This window comes from Piliocolobus tephrosceles, chromosome 18 (genome assembly GCF_002776525.5).
Source record: "Piliocolobus tephrosceles isolate RC106 chromosome 18, ASM277652v3, whole genome shotgun sequence".
Taxonomy (NCBI): domain Eukaryota; kingdom Metazoa; phylum Chordata; class Mammalia; order Primates; family Cercopithecidae; genus Piliocolobus; species Piliocolobus tephrosceles.
Genome location: NC_045451.1, coordinates 39,253,477 through 39,277,287, shown reverse-complemented (window position 1 = coordinate 39,277,287; position 23,811 = coordinate 39,253,477). Strand labels below are relative to the sequence as shown.

The 23,811-nt window shown below is 37.1% G+C and overlaps 1 protein-coding gene and 1 pseudogene across 2 annotated transcripts in view; both read right to left on the bottom strand.

The window, feature by feature from the left end:
* Nucleotides 1-23,811, bottom strand: part of RIT2 (Ras like without CAAX 2) — a 407,637-nt gene that overhangs the window by 341,148 nt on the left and 42,678 nt on the right. The gene's annotated exons all lie outside the window — the stretch shown is intronic.
* Nucleotides 10,393-11,765, bottom strand: LOC111539702 (annotated as a pseudogene). The gene has a single exon (XR_002730752.2). The product of XR_002730752.2 is annotated as a quinone oxidoreductase pseudogene (transcript).

Sequence of the window (23,811 nt, the reverse complement as noted above, 5' to 3'; positions counted from 1 at the left end):
CTAGCCTGAGGGTACAAAGTGAGAACTGTCTAACAACAAAAAAAAATAGCTTATTTTTCAATAGTTTGAAGTCTTGAGCCTATTACTAATATTGTTCCCTGTCTCTTGCTCCTCAGGAACCACTCATCTCCAATCTTCAACACAGCTGCTCTTCCCTACTGGCCCCACACCAAAAACAAGCTTGCACAGGGGCCATAGGCTTGAAGAATGCATGGAAATGAAAAGAGGAATGACATGACCATCTTTTTAAGATAGTAGAAGTCACTGTTAGTATTTATTGAGGACATACGATGTGCGAGTCTTTCTTGCAAGGATTTAATATACATCATCTCATTTATCCCCACAATGTCACTATGACATGGGTATAATTATTTATCTGTTTTATGGATGTCAACAGTGAGTTTCAGAAACTTTAAATAATTAGCTATGGGCGTAAAGCTAACATAAGGTAGAAGCAGACTTCATTCAAAACCACAATGTTATTCTTGCTTTGGATAGAGTATTCAAATTTTACAGATTCAAGCTTGAGTGATATGAGGAGTTAATAGCAGTTATCATGAACAAGATATACGTGAGAAATTGGACTAGTATAGCATAATTAGGTTAGAAACAGGACAGCAAACAGAATGAAGAGTTCACTGATCTCTCCGCCTATCTAAATTAATTCAATTTTTCATCTTGCATACCAAACTTCCAGCACTTATAACTGATGGACAATTATGAAATGCCTCCTTTCGAACTTCAGCAGACACTTATTTGATGTAAATTACTTTGACCACTTACTAACTTGACTTGTTTTATTGTTCTATGAAATGTGAAATTTCTCCAGTTAAACTGTGACCTCCTTGTGGGGATGAGAATCATTGCTACCCTTTTTTTCTTTTGTTTTACAGAAAAGACAGCATATGTCCTGGCTTTAGCTTTTGTTTAACATGCTTATGGATCAACTGCCTAGCAGATTCTGGACAATTCTTGATTTTAAGGGATGTCCTAGAGTGGGTCCAGGATTTAGACGTGTGCAACAAGTGGGAAGTAACCCCACCTGGGAGGCTAAGAAGGCCAGGAAGTTCCAGGAAGTTTATGTCAGGGACAATTAGGCTTGAAGCACAGTCTTTATTCTATTTGTGAACTGAAGTTCATCCATGACAACACAGCATGTTAACTAAATAATTAACTTGAAAAGATCTGAGAGGTATTTTATAGAGAGCAGTAGAATTTTAAATCTAAAGCAAACTTTAGAGAGGATAGCATTCCAACTCCCTGAATCAGAAATCAGAGTTCATAGAGAATAAGAGAGTTATCCAATGTAGCAAAGCAAAACTCAAAGTAGAATCAAGGTCTCCTGATACCCTGTCCAGTATTACTCTGCCATATGATGCTATCTTCACAGCCAAGCACATTTGATGTTATGACTGAGTAATAAAACTTCCTCATTAGAAGGGAGTCTGAAGGCCACTAATCTTGTAATGAAACACTTGATTCCAAGTTCCACAATACAGTCACAATGACACCAGAATAATCCAGCAGATAAAATTGCACTTATAGTTAAGGGCCCGCATGGTTAGCAATGGGATTGGGAAATGCCATGAAAGAATTAGCTATGCCTTCATATTATTCCAGAATGTGTCAGGTCTGGTGTCCATTACCAAGCCAGATGCCAATGATGGGATCCAGCCAATGATGCCAATGATGTTAACTCCATTGATGAAAGGATTAATTCACATTGAAACTTTCAAAATATGGACACATAAAAACAAATTGAAATGCACCCCAGTCATCCAAAGATCATTTAGAAAAAAAAAAAAATAAGTAGATGAACTAAAACACAATGACTACAGATTTTCTCTGGTGTACATAGGAGAAAACAAATCTTGTGCCTTTTATACTGACAATCAAAATTGGCCCTTATTTGTCTCTGTTACATGTAAAACCAGGTATTTTAGATCATTCCAACATGAGGAAAGCATCATTGTTATCCCTACAGTTTATAATGAGTATAGTAGAGAACAGATGCCCAGTATTTTTTTGAATGCTTCTAATAGCAACTAAATAATTGAGCATGGCATACCCATAGCGAGTGTTTCCATGCACTCATTTAATAATGTATTATAACAATCCCTGTGACCAAGATACTATAATAGCTACATTATATATAACGAAATTGAGGCTCAAATATACTGTAAGGTAAGTAGAACAGTGTAACATAGTTGATAAATGATCAAGACAGAATTTGATTTCAAGTTTGCCAGATTCTAAAACCAGTCCTCTCAACCGTTTTAAGATGGTTTATTTATTGGCTCTCTAAGACATTTCGCGTTTCCTCATTTTTTTTTTTTTTTTTTTTTTTTTTTGAGACGGAGTCTGGCTCTGCCGCCTAGGCTGGAGTGCAGTGGCGCGATCTCGGCTCACTGCAAGCTCCGCCTCCCGGGTTCACGCCATTCTCCTGCCTCAGCCTCCCGAGTAGCTGGGACTACAGGCGCCTGCCACTACGCCCGGCTAATTTTTTTGTATTTTTAGTAGAGACAGGGTTTCACTGTGTTAGCCAGGATGGTCTCGATCTCCTGACCTCGTGATCCCCCCACCTCGGCCTCCCAAAGTGCTGGGATTACAGGCGTGAGCCACTGCACCTGGCCTCTTCATTTTTTCAAAATATTGATTTTACAATTATTTTCACTAGAGTAATGTATAATAGTAATCCATAAAATAGTCTACCATTTCTCAGTATTTTCTCAAACTTCTTTGATTCATACATATTAACATATGCACAGAAAACTCAGGGCCCTCTTATCACTTGCAGACAAATAATATGCAAAGGATATCAGACTCTTTTTCAGGGTTCAGTACGCTACAGATGATAGCAAGAGGAGACAGACAAATTCGTAGGCAGACAAGTGCCCTGTGAAACCTGACCTTCAAGCCAAGAGCAGTCTCAAGCCTAAAAACCGAACTGCCAGTTCTGGATAGAGGCCATGCATGACCTGAGAGAGAACTTTCATCTATCTTACCCACTCTTTCTCGATTGGTTGCTTCTGAATCATGCCTTTTAACCAATGGAATGGTGCTTTTTCCAAGACCACCCATGGACCAATCAGCAAGTAGTCCCCCATTCTAAGCTCATAAAATCCCCCCCACTCAGCCTCACAGAAGGCAGCCCACTTTCAGATTCCCTCTTCCTGCTGAGAGCTAGTTTTCTGTTGCTCTATAAAATTGTACTCTGCCTTACTCACTCACCAGCGTCTGGGTACCTCATTCCTCTTTGTTGAAGAACAAGAACCTGGTACTCGCTGAACTGAGGGAGTGAAAAAGATGCAAGGCTCCTGCCCAGTGAGGTGTGGGCAGTGGGAGTAAAAGAGCCATCATTTTCCCTCCCACTCACCAACCAATGGGAGAAAAGAAGCTGCTGGTGGCCACTCCCTCTAGCCCACCAAAGAGCAGGAGAGAAGCCACAGGATGACTCTCCCTCCCACTTGCTGAGCTACAGGAGTGAAGAAGTGAAGCTCCTGGACACTACTTTCCCCGGCTCACTGAATTAGGGGAGCAAAAAAGCTGCAACATAGGGAGGTTTACATGCATTTAAGGTTTTATATGAGCTACTATGCAGATATTCAGGACACGGATAGATGAAAAAAAAAAAACAGATATTTTGCTGTGTGAAGTATTATGACAACCCTCACGTTTTCCTAAAAATTGAGAGTAAATGTCTATACTTTACTTCAAGACAAAAAAAGAGGTCATTCCTTAGGATAGGCAGTTGTGACCCAGTTACAAATAAAAACATCACAGTTCCTCCTCCTCTATACATTCTACATATTCCCGTACAGTATGGTCTGTAATCCACTATTCTTAGTGGCTGAAAAGATTTTGATGAGATTTATTTTCTATAGCTTAGAACATATGAATTATGAATATTAATGTTCTAGTGAAGATAAATATTGGATAAGAGTATTAAATATGAATTCTCAAATTACATGCATAGCTTCAGAGACTTTGATAAGCTACCCTTTGTCCTCAGGAGAACCACTTAATTGATGAGCTCCGCAAGACCAGATCACTAGTTTAAATAGCCTCTCTATCAGTCTGGAGTATCTAGAACAGAGCTGGGAAAAGTTAACATACTTTTGATAAACATGAGTCTTATTTGACAGGATAAAATGACCACCTGTTTAAGTATGGACAAGTGATATAATATCAACTGGGCACATAATAAGAAAAAAGTAATTCTGACATGCAATTGGGGATTCAGAGTGACATATAACGCTTTAATTAGATAAAGGCATTCTAACAGAAATATGATATGGAAAACTTAGAGGGTGTGTGGCTATCGATACAACTGGACTTTATTAATAAGAATTAGAAAATTATGGTTATATTTTAAAAAGGAAAAGTTAGGGACATACCAAAGTGATGGACATGGCAAAGAGATAGCTATGGTAGTTATATATTTTCCTTGAGGGTTATGACCATAGAAAGAAGCTCACGACAGAACAGATTTAAATCAAACTATGCAGATTAAATTATGCCTGGACTCATGCCTTTCTTTAAAAAGTTGTTCAGTAATTATTAGTAGATTTGAATAAAAAAAAGAGAGAATACATCTTACACATTTCAATATGGAATCATTATATCATCAATTTATCTTGGAGAAGGGGTGGTTTGAAACAAGATTCACCATACTTGTGTCAGGAGTTTTTCTCACAGCCAACCGTCAAAAGCACAGAGTTCTATGCCCCTAGCCTGGTGTGTTAACCAATATTGGCTAACTTACTTGGCTCCACTAGTGATTTTGGGGCTAAACGAGTAGCCAATTTCTTGTTTATACACAGGAATATAAACCCAATAACTTTCCATTTGTGTAAGAACATATTTGAGGACATTGATAACCCTTATGCATTAACAATTTGAACACAAGTCATTTATTTTACTCCCCTTTTGAAATTAATTTTAAATTTGTTGGAGTTTTCTGGATTCTTCTTTAGTAATATGTTCCATTCAGGAATCCAGTGAAATGCCTTTAAACTTCAATTTTGAGTCTTAAGTTATTTTCTTTTATTTAGGATACAGCTTTTTGTGGAAATCTTAATTACATAAAATACAGTTCTTACGTGACAGCTTAGAAGATTCACAAAAATGAGAACTAAAATATTTTTCTCAAAATCAAGGATTGCACACTTCTTTCATTTTGTTACTAAGCAGATAACCAGCCATGTTATGTCAGTAAGTCAAAAGTGGGCTGTGAGAATGATTATGAAAATGTCTATTAGGTACCAACAAGAGCTGAGAGGTCATAGGGAGGAGTAAGACCTCATCCAGATGACAACTCCTCATTAGAGAATTCCAGTGTCTTAAAGTAAAAGGCATGTTAAAACTTCAATCGTTGGTTTTACAGATGAAAAATTTATGTCCAGAGAAAAAAAAGGATTTGGTTAGGGACTAACAAACTCAGCAGTGACAATACTGGAAGCAGAAACAAGATCTCATGGCTTCCTTAACGTTTATTCAATAAAGTCTGATAAAGTAATAGATGGATGCCCTCATAAGGTGATCACAAATTTCAGAACAGAAATAAGTAGAATTCAATCTTGGATTTGTTAAAGGAAAGTGAATTGAGGTAGGAAAAATGCTAGCATCTTCCTTACTACAGAAATCTCAACTCACCAGAAAGTTATATACCAGAATATATAATACACCAATAAAAACATTTGTTAAGCATTGGTTTCAGGTTAGAGTAATGCATAGCCTTTTCAGAAGATAGTTAAGTGCATTTATTATTGGTGAAAATAGCTTATTCCCCTGACTGCAGTAGCTCTAAGTAATGTATATTTTGGAGGTGACAAATTTCTTTTTACATCCTATTACTAAGCAATAGACATTTCACTCAGGATAACACAAGAATTAAATAAAGAGATGCAATTTCAGACAGAATAAAGTACTTAGGATCAGTAGATGGCAGGCAGGTCCCCATAAAACACTGAAAGAACACTAGAGCAATATGATTTCTTGAGCAATTTTTCTTCTGGGTTCATGTGATGTGTTTTAACACAGATACCCTTAACAATGAAGTTCTGAAAGAACAATGGTCCCTATAAGAACACTTTTCAAAATCGGTCACAATTAGAGCACAAATTCTCATTCTTAGTAAGATGACTGGCCAGAAGTCACTTTACCTAAAAATTTAACCAAAAATGTTATATTCAGTATTCTTCACAATAACTATTTATTTATTTTTATTATTTGTTTATTATTTATTTATGAGACCGAGTCTTGCTCTGTCACCCAGGCTAAAGTGCAGCGGTGCAATCTCAGCTCACTGCAACCTCCACCTCCTGGGTTCAAGCAATTCTCCTGCCTCAGCCTCTCCAGTAGCTGGGATTATAGACATGCACCACCATGCCTGGCTACTTTTTGTGTTTTTTTAGTAGAGATGGGATTTCAGCATTTTGGCCAGGCTGGTCTCGAACTCCTGGCCTCATGATCCGCCCACCTCAGCCTCCCAAAGTGGGGCGATTACAGGTGTGAGTCACTGCTCCTAACCCACAGTAACAATTTAAATAGATATTTAGTGAGATGTATCAGGTATTACTGGATATCCACATTATAAGCTCTGTTCAGCCTCACTTTCACTTTTTTGAGTTTTTTTTTTTTTTTTTTTTTTTTAATTTTTTTAGAGACATGGTCTCAATCTGTTGCCCAGGATGGAATTCAGTGTGGCACAATTGTAGCTCACTGTAGTCTAAAACTCCTGGGCTCAAGCGATCCTCCTACTTCAGCCTCCCTAGTAGCTGGGACTATAGGCCTGAACCACGAACATCAGCTGTCATTTTCACTGTTTCTAAAGATGCAAAGTAAATCACAAAATAGCAACTTATTTCATTTTAACTAAACTTTTTTTTTCTGTTTTTGTTTTTATTTTTTCTGTACTTTCCTTTGGTGTGCACTCATCAGTAGAACTTTCTGAGTCACAGGGAGCAGATCTTCAACCATCTGTACGTGCATAGGTACTTTAACAGTAATCAAAGTGTTTTATCTTCTTTATTCACTTGAATTAATGCTATCTCATTTTCACTTTCTTTCATTTTATGAAATGGAAGCAATTAGACAGGTATTCTTGCATGCTGTTGAAAATTGTGTGGTAGCAAAACTAAGACAAAGAAAGTAGAACTAGGTAACTCCCACTTATGTGATCATGGAAGGTTTTATAGAGAACGTAACATTTGAGTGAAGACATGAACAATAAATACAATTTAGAAAGGAGGAAGTGGTAGGTGGAAAACTTCAGATATATAAAAATGGCTTAATCCAAAGCAAGTAGTTGGGATAGAAAAAACACATGGTGAGGGTCTGTTTAGTGAGTAGCATTTATGCTGAGGCTATGAAATTTTGTCCACAGTAATATTTAATTGTGCATTAATTTTATGACAACGAATTTTAATTTATAGCTTTATTTCTCAAATTTGAGACTTCATGGATCTCCAAAAATTATTTCAATGGTTTCACACCATAGATTTTACCTGATTAGAATCTATGAATTAAAACCTAGAATTTAAGCTAATTCTAGATTAAAAGCTGAGTACTATCTATTTAATTAAACACTTGATGCATCATCGTCATTATAAAAAATGTAAGCACATGCACTGAAACCAAGTGGTAAGTCTGAGTTACAAAGTGCCCATCCAGAATGATCTGGAATATGCTTACAATGATTTATGATTGGTTATTTAAGTTAATTCACAAAATTTACAAAGAAAATCCATAGAAAAATTGCATACTCTGATAGCAAGGGTCTGTAAACCACCATTTAAGAAGCGCTGTCTTATAGGCAATTGTACACCATTAGAGTTCAAAAGCACAATCAAACTGGTATTTACAGAAGAAATAATCTAGAGGATTTCATCTTAAGAGACAATTGGGAACATTTGAAATAAAATGTTCATTTAACTAGTCTATCAACTAGCATATAGATAAGGCTCTAGGTTTCACCTAGATGATAGGTGCTAGAGAGACAAAGATAAACACATGGCTGTGTCATAAAGAAGCTCATGGTTTAGTTAGAAGAAAGTCCTCCTGACATATAAGCATAGTAAAATATGGAGATTCAATGGTAGAGAAATTGACAAGGCAGCGCCATCTAACCTAACTTGGAGGCCAGAGAAGACTGGTTAGGCTAAGGATTAAGCAATGCATACAAACTGTATTTAAGCATGTGTTTGGACATGCGTTTAGAAATGAAGTGGAGCTTTTAAAGAAGAAAGGACAGCATGGATCAATGTTCCTCTGATGTTTCTAAAGTGAACAATTGGAAGCAGGGGTTGCGTAGGAATAAGACTTAAAATGTAGACGGCAACTAGCTCCCTGTGATTGTAGTAAATTGATGTTGAGGAGTTGATTTTGTCTTTAAGCAATAGTGAGTTCTAGGATCCCGGGAAGCAAGACATGACATAGTTGACTTGGCATTCAGTAAGATAACTATAAGAAGAAGAATAGCAAAGAAGAAAGACAGAAAACTAGTTCAATATTATTCACAGTAATGATAACTTTCTGGGATACAGCATGAGTGATAGAGATGAGTAACTGATAGAGATGAGATCATATTCAAAAGGTAAAACTAGTTAGTAGGACACCACACACACATAAGGAGTGACTAAAAGGAAAAAAATTAAGCATCAGCTATTATATTTCCAGCTTATTGGGTATATATAAATTGAAAACAAAAATGTTGACAAAAGGAGTCAAACTCTGTAAAATATTTGAAAAGATTATTCTGAGTCCACTATGAGTGACCATGCACATGGCACAGCCCAACGTGAGTGACCGTGTGCATTATATGCCCCTTGGGGAAACCTGAGAACATGTTCTCAAGGTGGTCAGGGCACAGCCTAGTCTTATACATTTTTGGGAGACATGAGATATCAATCAAATACATGTAAGATACACATGGGTTCGGTACAGAAAAGTGGAATAGCTCAAATCAGGGCTGAGAGGAGAGAGTTCATTCAGATGATTGGGAAAGCTGACTTCAGGGGATTTACTCATAATAACTAGGTTAACCATCTGAAACATGGATTCTCTGAGAGGGTGTATAATGGAGCATTGGACAATAGCAGAAACCTATGGAACAGCAGCAATTTTGTATTTTATATTTATTATTTTATTGGAAAATGAGCCTATGAGCCCGTAGAGAACAGAGAGATCCATAGCAAACCAGGAGGCATAGTGTCATGGGCATCAAGAACCTAGAGAAGGATGCAGTGGTCAATTGCATAATTGCATCTGGGAGGCCAGTAGAAAGGTAATATTGCTTTGGCAATTGAGAGAAGATATTCAGGAAATTCTGCACAATGCCTTCACAGTCTAGCTTCAGTAGATTTTGGAATGTAAATGATATTGCAAATGGTAAGGTAGTAATTGATTGATGTGACTACAGCTACTTTTTTAAAAGTTCATAAATAGAAAAGAGAGACACAGATAAGAAGACAAGAGGCTTCAGTTTGTGTTGGTACAGTTTACATGTTTGTGTGATTTTTGAACCTTACTTCCCTAAACTCAGCATATCAGAGGCATTCAAACCAGGGTGACTCCCTCTTGAGTGAGGGTTAGGAAAAATGAGGCTGGGACTTGCGGACTGCATTCCCAGGAAGTTAGGTATTCTTAGCCTCTAGATGTTTACGGTTAAGGGAACAGTTGATAATATTTACTAAACAGACCCAGACTCAGGAATGTCTTGATATCCCGAAATCTTGAGAACAGAAGCATTCCTTATTTGGCTTTAAAGATAATATCAATTCTTGCAAAATATAGTAATGAAGAAACTTAATCCTTTATCACAAACCCTTGTAGCAGAGCACATCTCCCTGCATCTCCCTGTGATTTTTGTTGTTGTTGTTGTTTTGTTATCCTATATATAAACAAGCAATTTACCTAGGATGGGTGTGTTTCTCCTCTTACTATTGGGAATGCCCTACCCTGTCCATGGAATAGCTATTCTTTACTTTATTACACATTATTGAGACAAATGCAGATAATTCTTAATTTATCAAATTTGTGAGTTTAATTATTTCAACAAAATATATGACCCTCACCAGACAAACAGACAACTCTAAATCTACTCTGAAAATCTAATCAATTGAGAAGTATTACCTATTTGGAGACTATGTAGTATATCAAAGATAAAGCTTGTATTCTCACAGAACATTCGGGGTCATTGGCAGCCAACCAATAATGAAGTAAATATTCTAATATTTGGGAAAATACTGAGAAAACTAATAAATTGTCCTGGACATTATTTATTCTTGCCTTTACAAAAGACTCACACATCCAAATGAGGTTAGTTTAGAGTAGAGGTGTTGAGTGCAGAAAATGTTCAAAGTCCAATACAGCCATGGCTAATCAGAGACTAGAGAACCTTTACAAAGGTAAGTAGGCTTGAAAACCCTTGGAAACTGAGCAGTCTTATTTTGAACTAGCATGTTTTAATCAAAGGTATGGAACTAATCAAGTATCAATTAAGAATTACTGGAATGCACCCTCATGCCAAACGATGACTAACATGCTATTTCCTACTATGATGACTCCTTGATTTGAGACAGATGGCATAAAAAAAATATTGCTACTATACGATGAATTTTACTCTTCTGCCTCTGCTCTCTAAAGAAAAATCCTATTTTTTCACATAAGAAACTCATGAAATTGAGTATTAATTAAAGAAAAGATAGGGTAAGTATAACTGGGGGAAAGACAGTACCTCTGATTACACAGGAAATCCATGAAAGAATTAATCATAAGAGAAGAATCATTTTTCCAGTAGCCCCACTGCCATGAATGATATCTTTATGAGCCTCGGCCACCTTCTCCAATGGATATTGAGAACCTATTACAGGTTTCAACCAGCCAATTTCCATTCCAGCTTGAAGGGCTGCTGCATATTGCTGAAATTCCTCCTTGGTTGAGGAAAAGAGAGTAACTCCAATTATACTCGACTCCTTTGCCATGGTGTCCCGTGGGTTTATTTCAATAGTACCTCTGTTGCCAACAACTATCACTCGTCCTCCATGTGACAGAAGACTCAAGTCTTTACTAAGATTTACATTAGCTAACATTTCAATAATTACATCAATTCCTTTCTCACCAACATAGTTCTTAATTTTATCAATATAATTCACTTCTCTGTGATTGAACACTTCATGGGCTCCATTTTGCAAAACAATCTTTTGTCCTTCCTCAGTACCAGCAGAGCCCAAAACCTTTAAGCCATAAGCTCTAGCAATCTGGCATGCTGCTAATCCAACTCTCCACTCGCCCCATGAGCCAGAACACTTTCTCCAGCTTTCACACGGGCACTGTGGATCAGAGCTCGATAGGCAGTAAAATATGGGATACCGATGGCAGCTCCTTGTTTAAAGTCCAGTTTTTCAGGTAGTTTGTAAACAGTGTGGTCTGCTGCAAGAGCATACTCTGCATAGCCCCCAGAGATCGTGTTGCTAGTGAAAACTCTGTCACCTTTCTTGAAAGCAGATGCATTATCTCCAACAGCTTCTATCACCCCAGCCACATCTGAGCCAGGAGTATAGGGTAAGACTGGTTTTATACTATGAGTACCAGAGCGAACGTATGTCTCCACAGGGTTGACACCACATGCATGGACCTTGATTAGAACCTGATGGTCTTTTGGAATTGGTACTGCAATATCTGACTGCAATTTCAGGACTTCTGGTCCACCAAATTCAAAAACTCTAACAGCTCTCATCAACTTCTGTCTGGTCGCCATGGTGATCTAGACACAAGATCTAGAGTGGGAATTAAAATCTGCGTGGGCCTCTTCAGATTCCACCATTTTTTTTTTTTTTTTTTTTTGAGACGAAGTCTCCCTCTGTCGCCCAGGCTGGAGTTCGGTGGCGCAATCTCGGCTCACTGCAAACTCCACCTCCTGGGTTCACGTCATTCTCCTGCCTCAGCCTCCCAAGTATCTGGGACTACAGGCGCCCACCACCACGCCCGGCTAATTTTTTGTATTTTTAGTAGAGATGGGGTTTCACCGCATTAGCCAAGATGGTCTCGATCTCCTGACCTCATGATCCACCCGTCTCGGCCTCCCAAAGTGCTGGGATTACAGGCGTGAGCCACCACACCCGCCGGAGTAGCTATTCTTTCACCACTTTATTTTCTTAATAAACTTGCTTTGGCTTCGCACTGTGGACTCGCCCTGAATTCTTTCTTGTGTGAGATAAAAGAACTCTCTTTTGGGGTCTGGATAAGGACCCCTTTCCTGTTACTCTGAATTACTCTAAATAAGTCTTCGTGTTATCTCTGTTAATTTAGAAATACAATGTTATCATCATCACTTTAATTCCATCTAGACTTGGCTTGTCTCTACCATGTAACCAACCTCCTTGTTTTTGTCTTGACCCACCTACAGTCTATGCTTCATACAGAAACCAGAGTGACACATGGAAAATATCAATCAAACCCTTTTATATCCCTGCTCATAATTTTCTGATGGCGTCTTATGACACTTAATATAAAATCTGAACCCCTTGCCAAAGACCTACAGACTTCTGGGTTTGGTCCCTACTACATCTGTGACCTTATACCTTAATGATGTCTCTTTCTGGAGTATTCTTTCACCAAATACTCACAAAGCTTTTTTCCTCTCACTTCCTTCAGTTCTCAGCACAGATGCCACTTCCTCAGAGAAGATACCCTTAAGAACAATAAAATAATAACTTTCTCATCTCTCTCTACCCCTCTTGCTGTGCCTTATTTTTGTCACATTACTTCTCATTACCATTATATTATATTGCATCATATTGTAATATACATTTCTTCTAAAACGTAAGTTCTCTAAGTCCCTGCAGCTAGAAAAGAGCCTTGCACTGAGAAATGCGCAAGTATGTATGCCAAATGAATGAGCAAAGGAAGGAAAGCAGGTTTATGGCAATGTTGCCTATTGCTAGGAAAATAAGAGCTGGGGGACTTATTACTTTAGAAGTTTTATTCAACTGGAAAATAATTTTTCATGGCTCTATTTAAGGAAGCATATCACCATACAGTCAAATAGGCAATATGGGTTAGAGGAACTGGTAATCAACAGATTACAATCCTTTCATCAGGACCTGAAAGCTTAAGAATGTGAAGAAAAGCTATAATCACAATTGCTCTTTCTTCTCTTCTGCTTTTAGATATATTTCAGGAGACAAAACCTATGGTGATCCTCTATTTTCTTCATTTATATTGATGGAAAGCTATAATGGAGAAAGTGGTAATAAGGACGATGATTTGGATTCAGCTCAGTAAAACTACAGTGAGTCCCTGAGTGCCAAGGACTGTGCTAGAAACAAACAGCGAAGTGCCATTTCAAAGAAAGAAACATCATGAGCTGAGAATCATGTTCGTTCACAGGTCACACAGGATGTATTTTTAACCAGAGTGAATGCAGTAGAGGATAAGGGAAGCAGCTTTTATTGATCTTGTTATTTATATGAAAACATGATCTGCCTGTTTAGCACAGTGCTCATTAAGTGCATCAGCTATTATGTAGTGAATTTTTCCAACACAATGAATATATTCAGCCGAAAATTACCAAAGCAACCATCTTATAGAATGATAATGCCTGTGAGAAACACAGCAGCAATCCAGTCAGTTAAATGTCTGCCCATAGATTTGGGTATTGCTAAAACAGTCCACATGCTTTTTGCAATTACAAGCCAGCTCCATATTTATCAGTTTATTTTCTGTATACAGCCAGTTTTGTCATCCCTTAGACCTTGTAAAAAAGCTGGTAATTAACCTTTTCGGGTTACACTTGCATAAAATGTGACTGAAACAACCTAATACAGGAACAAAAAAAGAACATTGGCTTTTCTTGGTGTTTTCACGGGTTCAAAGTGAAATGTGTATTTTTACCAATAATTTTTGGGTTTCTCCATCTCAGCAATATAAATCTTGCAGACTATTCTGTTGCATCTATAAGCAAGGGAAATTTTTAATTGCGAGGTTTGCTTTAGTGGTTCAGTTTCTCTGAAATTTAGAAGTAAACATTTTTTAGAAGTCCTGAATAGTCTCCCTTTTCAAAACCATCTTGGTGTCAGGCTTGTTTTTATGATCACTCTGAATTGTTAGAATCTGATGCTTTTATTTCAACTCTAACCTGTATATATCAAAATATATGCAACTACATCCCAGGTTCTTAACTGGCAACTGGCGGTGGAATTTGTGTGTGTGTGTGTGTGTGTGTGTGTGTGTGTGTGTGTTGGCGGGCGGGGGACAAGGCTGTGATTTGGAATGGGACAAAAAGAACATCTTCATTTCTAACTAACAACTGGAGGATACACTTTCCAAATGAATCTCTGATTGACTGTTGGCATTTTCTTCCATTGTTAATATACCTACCCTACTGGAGTACTATTAGCAGTATCCGTGGCTTTGTTACCAATACATATATGCGCTTTTTGAATCATCTCCAGGTTGTGCAGATATCTCAAGGTGTTGCTAATGATTATCAATACCTTAAAATTACGGTAGTTATTTTCTCTTCTGATAGATCTTATCCAATGTGTGAGTAAGGAAGCATTTATATTACTGTGTTACATTTATTAATAGTTTGACAAATTATTTTAATACAATTGGTTTTCTTTATAATTCTACCTTCTTTATTTTGTGTTTAAAAGCATTATTAAGAGGAGAGGTTCTATAGATGTCATCAGACTCCTAAAGGTATCTATGACTCAAAACGTGACAGGTGAACTGGAGGCATACGATACCTTTTTTTGTTCACTTATTCTCCTTCTGAATCTCACTATTATCAAAAGAATGATCAGTTTTCAGAAAATTCATTCATGTCTCTGGATATCCTAGTTTGTGTTTGTTGTTGTTGTTTTGTTTTTGAGATGGAGTCTCACTCTGTTGCCCAGGCTGAAGTGCAGTGGTGTGATCTCAGCTCACTGTAACATCTACCTCCCGGATGCAAGCAATTCTCCTGCCTCAGCCTCCCAAGAAGTTGAGATTACATGTGGGTGCCACTACGGCCAGCTAATTTTTGTATTTTTAGTAGAGACAGGGTTTTATCACATTGGCCAGGCTGGTCCCAAACTCCTGACCTCAGGTGATTCACCCACCTCAGCCTCCCAAAGTGCTGGGATTACAGGAAGGAGCCACTGCACCTGGTCCTAATTTGTGGTATTTTTATTCCTGAGCAGTTCACCAAGAAAATTCCAGAATTGAGATCTCTCTTCTAAGTCTTTTTCCAAATCAATTTGCTTATGACACTGTTGGCAGAGTTAATAATCAGCCAGTCATTTAGGGCTCAGAGTTCTTTTTAGCTTTTTATGACTACATAAAATTGCAAAAAGAAAACAAGACATCACCCTCAGAGATAAATTGGGAAATTACACCTGTAATGTTTCAGTGAAAAACAAAACAGTTAATTAGCAAGCTAGTCATCAACTCTAGCTAAGTAGCTAGGATGGATTGCTGGTCTAGTTCTTGCTCAGAGGACTTCAGGGTTTCTTTATTTTTTTCCCCCATGCCGATTTCTTCCACAAATCTTTACCTTCTTACCATCTCTACTCTGCATTTCATCTGCCTGTTCTGAATTTCATTTTTCAGGCTCTTTGCAACTGCCCATATCTTGCAAGTTGGTGACTAATTAGTCTCTTACTGGAATTGACACTAAAGGAGAAACAAAGATACAAGAAAATTTCCTCACATTCTATTTCTCTGTTATTCAACACTTAACACTTACTAGGTGTGGGATGCTGTAGAAAGGAGAATAAAGCATAATTCTCCTCCTCAAGCTGCCTTACACACCCTAGCTCCCTCTTCTCTCTGAATCATGTTCCCCATATACCCTTTCGCTATGTTTCAACGGATCCCATGTGTCTGAATTTAAAAAGTGATCTTAGGGTAAATTGCTATTTCTAACTAGAAATGTAACAATAACTTAACAATGAGGATGTAGAACTCCTCGGGGGCCACAGTTCAGCTTTCTGAAAAGTGGAAGAGCTGCATCATCCAGAAAAGTTAATGTTCCCATCCTCCATCTTCTTAGTCAGATGACAGTTCATCATCTCATTGGTTAGTATGAGATCAGTCCTCATTGACCCTCTGAAGGTTCCTCCTCTTGTTTGCTTATGTTGTTTATTTTATTCTGACAGTTTGTAGAACTCACAATACAGCTTTCTGAAAGGGTGCTATCATGTGCTTTGACTTTCACTTCTTGGTTATGTTCTTATCACAACATAATAGCAGAAAATGTGAAAGAAGTTTAATGTTGCTGATATTTTGTTCTTTTGGATGTATCTGGTGTGGCATTTAAAGGTATAATATCATTCTTTCTTTGTGATGCTAGCTCCAAACATATATTTACATGTAAATTATTACTGATCTCCACTATGCACTGTCTTCGTATAACTAAGGCCCTCATCCAAAGATAACCCTGCCTGATTATTTAAGCCTTTAAATTAAAACCTTACATCTTTAAACATGGATTCACTTTTGCAGATATCTTCATATGTGAACGGAGTTAGAGGTGGATGTGGATACAAAGATGAAAATAAATATGGACCCTGTCATCCAGGAATGACAATTAGGAACCCTCGCCTCTAGCAATCCAGACTGGTTGACTGGACATACCTGGTTTCCACTAACCATAAAACATAAGAGTCCCATAATGGCATTTAAAGAAATTTTGCTGTGCATAAGAAAACAATTAGAAATAATATGTGGGTTCTAGGAATGTCTAATGAAAGAGGTAGCAGTTTAAATGAATGTGAAAGTATGGAAGGGTATTTGATAGCAGAGATAAATGAGAGAAAATGTTGCTATCAATGACATAGAGGGAAGAACAGGTGAATTGAGTCACCTGGTGTGCGTGGACCATAATGTATGTGAAGGAAGGTGAAAAAATGAGTAGTTTTACAAAACAAAATTAGACTGCTTCAGAAATGGCCTTTTTATTTTTTAGATACACAATTACATATAGTAACTTTACTAAATAATCTTTTGTTGTTTAGAAGCAGCATAAGAACAGTGGCAGTATTTAGAAAGTAGAGATCAACTAAAATAAACTCACTTAATATTTAAGCAAAAATATTTCAGTCAAACCACCCAGCAATGAACACACTATCTCTTAACATATTTGTCTGTATATCTTCAGATTTTTCTTTACATATGTTTGTAGGCATGCATTTGTGTGTTTATACATATGTGTATGTATTTATAAGTAAACATGAGATTACACTGTACATATTGTTTTGTAACTTACTTTTTTAAACTAGTGATTCCCATCTTTCTACTTCAGTAAATGTGTTATATAAAATTCTGAATATGTTCAAAGTTCCCCAATGAGTCCCCAAATTTTATGCATACCTAATTTGCCCAAACTGGGATCTCATCCAAAACTGTGCATTACCCCTTGTTTTTTTTTATGCATTACGACTTTTTAAAAGATACATGTACATGTATGTTCATTGTAGCCGTATTCACAATAGCAATGACATGGAATCAACCCAAATGCCCATCAGTGATAGACTGGATAAAAAAAATGTGGTACATATACACCATGGAATACTATGCAGTCATAAAAAGGAATGAGATCATGTCCTTTTCAGGGACATGCATGGAGCTGGAAGCAAACTAATGCAGGAAGAGAAACCAAATACCACAAGTTCTCGCTTCTAAGCAGGAGCTGAATGATGAGAACACATGGATGCAGGGAGGGGAACAAGACATGCTGGGTCCTATTTTGAGAGAACAGCGGGAGGGAGAGCATCAGGAAAAATAGCTAATGCATGTGGGCTTAATACCTAGGTGATGGGCTGATAGATGCAGCAAACCACCACTGCACACATTTACCTATGTAACAAACCTGTACATCCTGCACATGTACCCTGGAACTTAAAATAAAATAAAATAAACAATTTAAAAGACTCCTTTAAAAACACAGTACTAAGATGTACCTTAAATTATTTATTATTTTTAGTTTTGTTGTTATTAAATTCAACTATATCCTGTTTTGGTTTCATGTTTACCAAATAAGAATACTTATATTCCCTGCTATATTTAAAGTTTAAATCAGCGCTCTTCCTTTTTTATTTCTAATATGGGCACCATTAAAAATAAAATGATTTTTTTCACATTGATCTATATATGATACAAGCAAAAGAAAACTAGTTTTCTCTTTCATAAAGTGGCATGAACAGAGGTTATGCTGAAAGAAGTTTGTAGGCATTTTCTCTTCTGTGTGTCCATGATTAACTTCCTTGATAAGAAATTGACTCCTTTGTAAATTTTCCTGTTTAATTAGTTTAGAAACTGTGAGAGGCTTAGATATAACCAGTCCTAAGCACACTCAATGCATGCATACACATCTTTTGCTTTATAAAGAATGACTTTTTATAGAAAAATTGAATTCTGTCTTGAAACACAAAATTTAAAGTATGAAGTTCCTGTGAATTTTTCTTAAATATACTGCTTGTTTCTGAGTCTAAATATACGTGCATATTATTTTTAGCATCGTTCAATTATAGTCGGAATTGTGGTTGCAACCACCTTTACAATTTGCTGCCATTTTGCCTCTTGCTACAAAGTTTCATTTTGCCCCCCCCCCCTTTTTGTCTAAGAACCCTGTCAATCTCATCAGATGAGCAAAAAATGCCCTTGGTTTTTTCAAGCTACACTAGACAAAAAGGAAAGAGAAGAAAAATGGGCTTTTGGAAGATGATTGAATTTTGTATGAATCCAAAGCTCATTTCCTTTCTGGCTTTAGTGAATAAAAGGATATTTGTGAGATCCTGCAATACTAAGTATCATTTTTTTTTTTTTTATCATTTTAACATGGGGAGTCATTTCAATAGAAACAAGCTGAGATGAAGGACAATTAAAGCAGAGGCCTGACTTTAGAGTGCTGTTTGCATTCCTAGACAGGTTCCTTTTTGTGATAATATCTAAGTTCTATTCAATTTCCTCAGCTGTACACTGTGGTACTTACAGCTTCACATTATTCGGATTGTTAGAATATATTATTTATTTCTTCTAGAAAGCTTAAAATAGTACTATTGAAACCTGGATAAACTGAATGGTGATGAAAAGAGGGCCGTCCCCAGAATGTGTGGACTGATTTCTGCAGTTCATTAAGTGCTTATGAAATGTTCGTCTACTTAGAGCTGCATAACTATAGCATTCTTTCCATTAAATTGATCTTTTTTTTTTTTCTCTCAGTAAGTATTTATTGAGCATCTACTAAATGTCAAGCTTGGGATACAGCTGCAGTGAACAGGAAAAAAAGCAAAAGCAAAACCAAAAACAAAAATCATCCTGCCTTACATAGTTTATGTTCTAATAAGGTATATGTTGTGTTGTGAGGAAAGAGGAGTATAAGAGTGACCAAAAAAAAAAAAAAGTTATAATATGAAATATGCTGAATTTTGGTAAGTGCTAAAGTAATACCTAAAAACTGTGTAGGTATTGAGGGTGGGAAGTTGCTAGGATGGTCTAATAAAGAAGGTAATGTTTGATTGAGGTCCATAGATACGTCTAGCAACATCTCTCTCCAGCTCACGATGCTGAAGAAGGCAGAGAAGACTCTTGTCACCAGATGAGCTAGGAATAAGTTAAATCCTAAGAGACATTCAGATAGCAATGGCAAAGAGTGTTTTGTTTCTTTTTAAGAGGTTCAAACACAAGCCACAGTTGAATCCAATAGGACCTATCATTTCTGTTTCTTCATAAACAGTGTCAGAGCAATCATAGGTATATAGTGCCAGGAAATAGAAAAGATGCCTGAGTGTTTTCCATATATAAGTACTGAGAAGGCAAAGTTTTGCTTATGTATGTGAGATTGTTTATTACAGAATCTTATCCAAAAAAAAATCAATCTATTAGGTAGCTAATAGAATCTCATTCAAACTCCCAACTGGGGCTGAAATTTCTTGCTTGTATCCCTGATGACATGGCCAAAGTACTCTTTTCTTGAACATTTTTCTCTGTGGCATTTTGTTGTTGGGTGGTTTCTATTTCAAGGAAAAACATCTTCATGTTGAGTTTAAGCCTGGCCCTTTGTAGCTTGAAATCTTATCTGTTTTTATCATTATTATATTTGTAGTGAGACTCCTGTAACACCAGGAGACTCCAGTTCTTGTCCAGGATTAAGTACTAACTGACTTTACGGCTATGATGATTCATGTAACATCTTTTGAATTCAAATTGTAACATGAGCAATGTAGCAAGCACTTTTATAACTGACAGCCCATCACTTATCTGACAGCTATTGTGCCCACCACCTGTCACCATGTCTATTTCTATAGCCTGAACAAAGTCTATGTGCATTTACCTGTGTATTCTTTATTAGATGTTATTAGAGATTAAAACAATAGTATCTACAGCAGGTAGTATGTAGCATTTTTTTGGGACATCGAATTTTTTTAAATGTATTATGCTTCCATTTTCTGTGTAAGGTGAGGCAAAATTACTTAGATGCTAACTTCTTTTCAGCTAATTCAGGTTAATATTGCCATCAAATTCTCAAATTTAGCAAAACATTAATATTTTTCTAACTGACATGTCTTGCTTCCTCCAAAGACATTCTGTTTTGAAAGGGATGCTAAAAAAAGAATCTTCCTATGACCTGGCCCAATTTCACAGTCAACCCCGGCATATTGCATACCATGGACAGCTAAGCTTTCTGCTTTTTATTACTGTGAGTAATGACATTGTCAGTGTTTAATTTTCTAATTTTAAACTCCCTGGCTGAGATGAGAATTCAAACCTCTCAATGCTCTCCCATTTGACAATTCCTCTAACCACATCTCCATTCTCTGCAAACCTAAACTCTCCACAGGTTGAGCCTGTCCCTACTCTGACCTCTCTGTGTGCCACGTGTGTTCTTACCACTGTACTTTTGCCCAAGACTGGAGGGAAGGGTCTACTTAGTTCCTTCCAGCTAGTCTTCCTTCCCGGTATAGCTAAATTCCCACCTTTACAAGAAAGCCTTTCCTGATCACTGCCACATGTATAAATCTATACAGCCTCTGAATTCCAAAACATCTAGAATCTCTTTTTATGGATATATTCAACACCTCCACGTAGTCTATAAGTTCCTTTAAACCTCATGGATCCTTGCATTGCGCACTTGCTAAACGTCACTGGCTCTGTGTACTACCTAGCATAGTTTACATTCCTCCTGGAGCCAGCAGGGAAAAGAGTATGACCACGGGGTGCAGGCAAAATAGGGAGAAGGCTAAGGAGAATCTCAGACTCCCGTTTCCCGGGACGTTTTTGGCCTCAGATATGGAGCTTTGGACCGAGGAGAGTTAAAGGCATTGTCTCAGATTATCTTTCTTAATCTTTTTCTGATTTGTTTCTCTCTGACTGTGGTTCTTTTATCTCAGCTGCATCAATCTTCTGTACAAGGGCATCTACAGAGTCCAGAGGGCTAGTATACATCCCAGAGGAGCAGGAAAATGAGCAGGGACACTGTAAAAGATGTGCCCTGGCTGGACTGCAGGATCCACACTGTAATTAAATATAATTCCAGTGACAGAGCAGAGCCCTGTCAGATAAATTACATTCTGTTTGAATACTTAGCACTTTTTTTCTTGGGCAAACATCAAAGATAATTTGTTTCATTTAAAAAGAAAACAATTGCAATTGCTTTATAAATATTGTTCCATGTAGTAGCAAAATAATTTATAGAAATACAGACCCTTACAAATCATCTAATTCAATTTTTAATTTTTCAAGTGAAGAACCAAAACAAACTAAAATCACAAAGACTTGTAAAACTTATTCATGATCACTCTTCAGGGAAGGCTGGAGCTGAGATGTGTGGTTTTTTTGTTTTGTTTTGTTTAACTAATAAGACTGGAAATAAAGACTGAACAGACAAATCAGAAAAAAAATACTGGAAGCACTGTAATGAATATTACTAATCCACTATAAACATTTTTGTGGCCAAGTGAACAGAAATCAAGAAAACATATTTTTCAGATATTTTCATGTATATTAAGACACAATTAATTTATGAGTGAAGAATTCCCAATTTCTCCTATAGGACTAGTGTAATCCTCAAAGATAATCATTAAGCAGGGCTCTGATGACAACTAAAGCCATCAAGAGGGTTCCTTGGAAAAACCCCAAGCAAGGGAAACTTGACTTATGACGGGTGAATACCAAAGATAATTTTCTTTTCCCATAATTGAAGTCAGTGTCATTTTTCCATTTTATGTTTTAAGCATCAGCAATATGTCTAAGCAAACTGGAGACATACTACATTTGAAAGTAAATTTGGAGCCTATAATCCTGGTTTTATCAGACTCACTATCGGTCAGTGAAGTTCATCATGATTGGACTGCTCCCCTGTAAAGAAAAGGAAGGCTCTGGCCTTCGAATTTCAAATTTGAATATGAAAAAGGCACCTGAGCTTCACTGTACTACTTCAGGCAGTAAAAGTGCCTCTGCCACCTACCTACCTGGGTTCTGCCACAAAATCTGCAAATCTTACTCACTCATTACATGTGATGACAGTTGCTATTAAATACTGGTTTTATTAAGATGTTGGTTAATTTTCATATTCAAAAAGTAATTAAAGTCTTAAGATTGTCTTGCCAATGCGGGCACTTTTCTGATTCCATATGAACTTTAAAATAGTTTTTTCCAATTCTGTGAAGAAAGTCATTGGTAGCTTGATGGGGATGGCATTGAATCTATAAATTACCTTGGGCACTATGGCCATTTTCACGATATTGATTCTTCCTATTCATGAGCATGGAATGTTCTTCCATTTGTTTCTGTCCTCTTTTATTTTGTTGAGCAGTGGTATGTAGATTTCCTTGAAGAGGTCCTTCGCATCCCTTGTAAGGTGAATTCCTAGGTATTTTATTCTCTTTGAAGCAATTGCGAATGGGAATTCACTCATGATTTGGCTCTCTGTTTGTCTGTTATTGGTGTATAGGAATGCATGTGATTGAACAAAGCAGGAGGCATCATGCTACCTGACTTCAAACTATACTACAAGGCTACAATAACCAAAACAGCGTGGTACTGGTACCAAAACAGAGATATAGACCAATGGAACAGAACAGACGCCTCAGAAATAATACCACACATCTACAACCATCTGATCTTTGACAAACCTGACAAAAACAAGAAATGAGGAAAGGATTCCCTATTTAATAAATGGTGCTGGGAAAACTGGCTAGCCATATGTAGAAAGCTGAAACTGGATCCCTTCCTTACACCTTAAACAAAAATTAATTCAAGATAGATTAAAGACTTAAATGTTTGACCTAAAACCATAAAAACCCTAGAAGAAAACCTAAGCAATAACATGCAGGACATAGGCATGGGCAAGGACTTCATGTCTAAAACGCCAAAAGCAATGGCAACAAGAGCCAAAATTGACAAATGGGATCTAATTAAACTAAAGATCTTCTGCACAGCAAAAGAAACTACCATCAGAGTGAACAGGAAACCTACAGAATGGGAGAAAATTTTTGCAATCTACCCATCTGACACAGGGTTAATATCCAGAATCTACAAAGAACTTAAACAAATTTACAAGAAAAAATCAAACAACCCCATCAAAAAGTAGGCAAAGGATATGAACAGGCACTTCTCAAAAGAAGACGTTTATGCAGCCAACAGACACATGAAAAAATGCTCATCATCACTGGCCACCAGAGAAATGCAAATCAAAACCACAATGAGATACCATCTCACACCAGTTAGAATGGCAATCATTAAAAAGTCAGGAACCAACAGGTGCTGGAGAGGATGTGGAGAAACAGGAACACTTTTACACTGTTGGTGGGACTGTAAACTAGT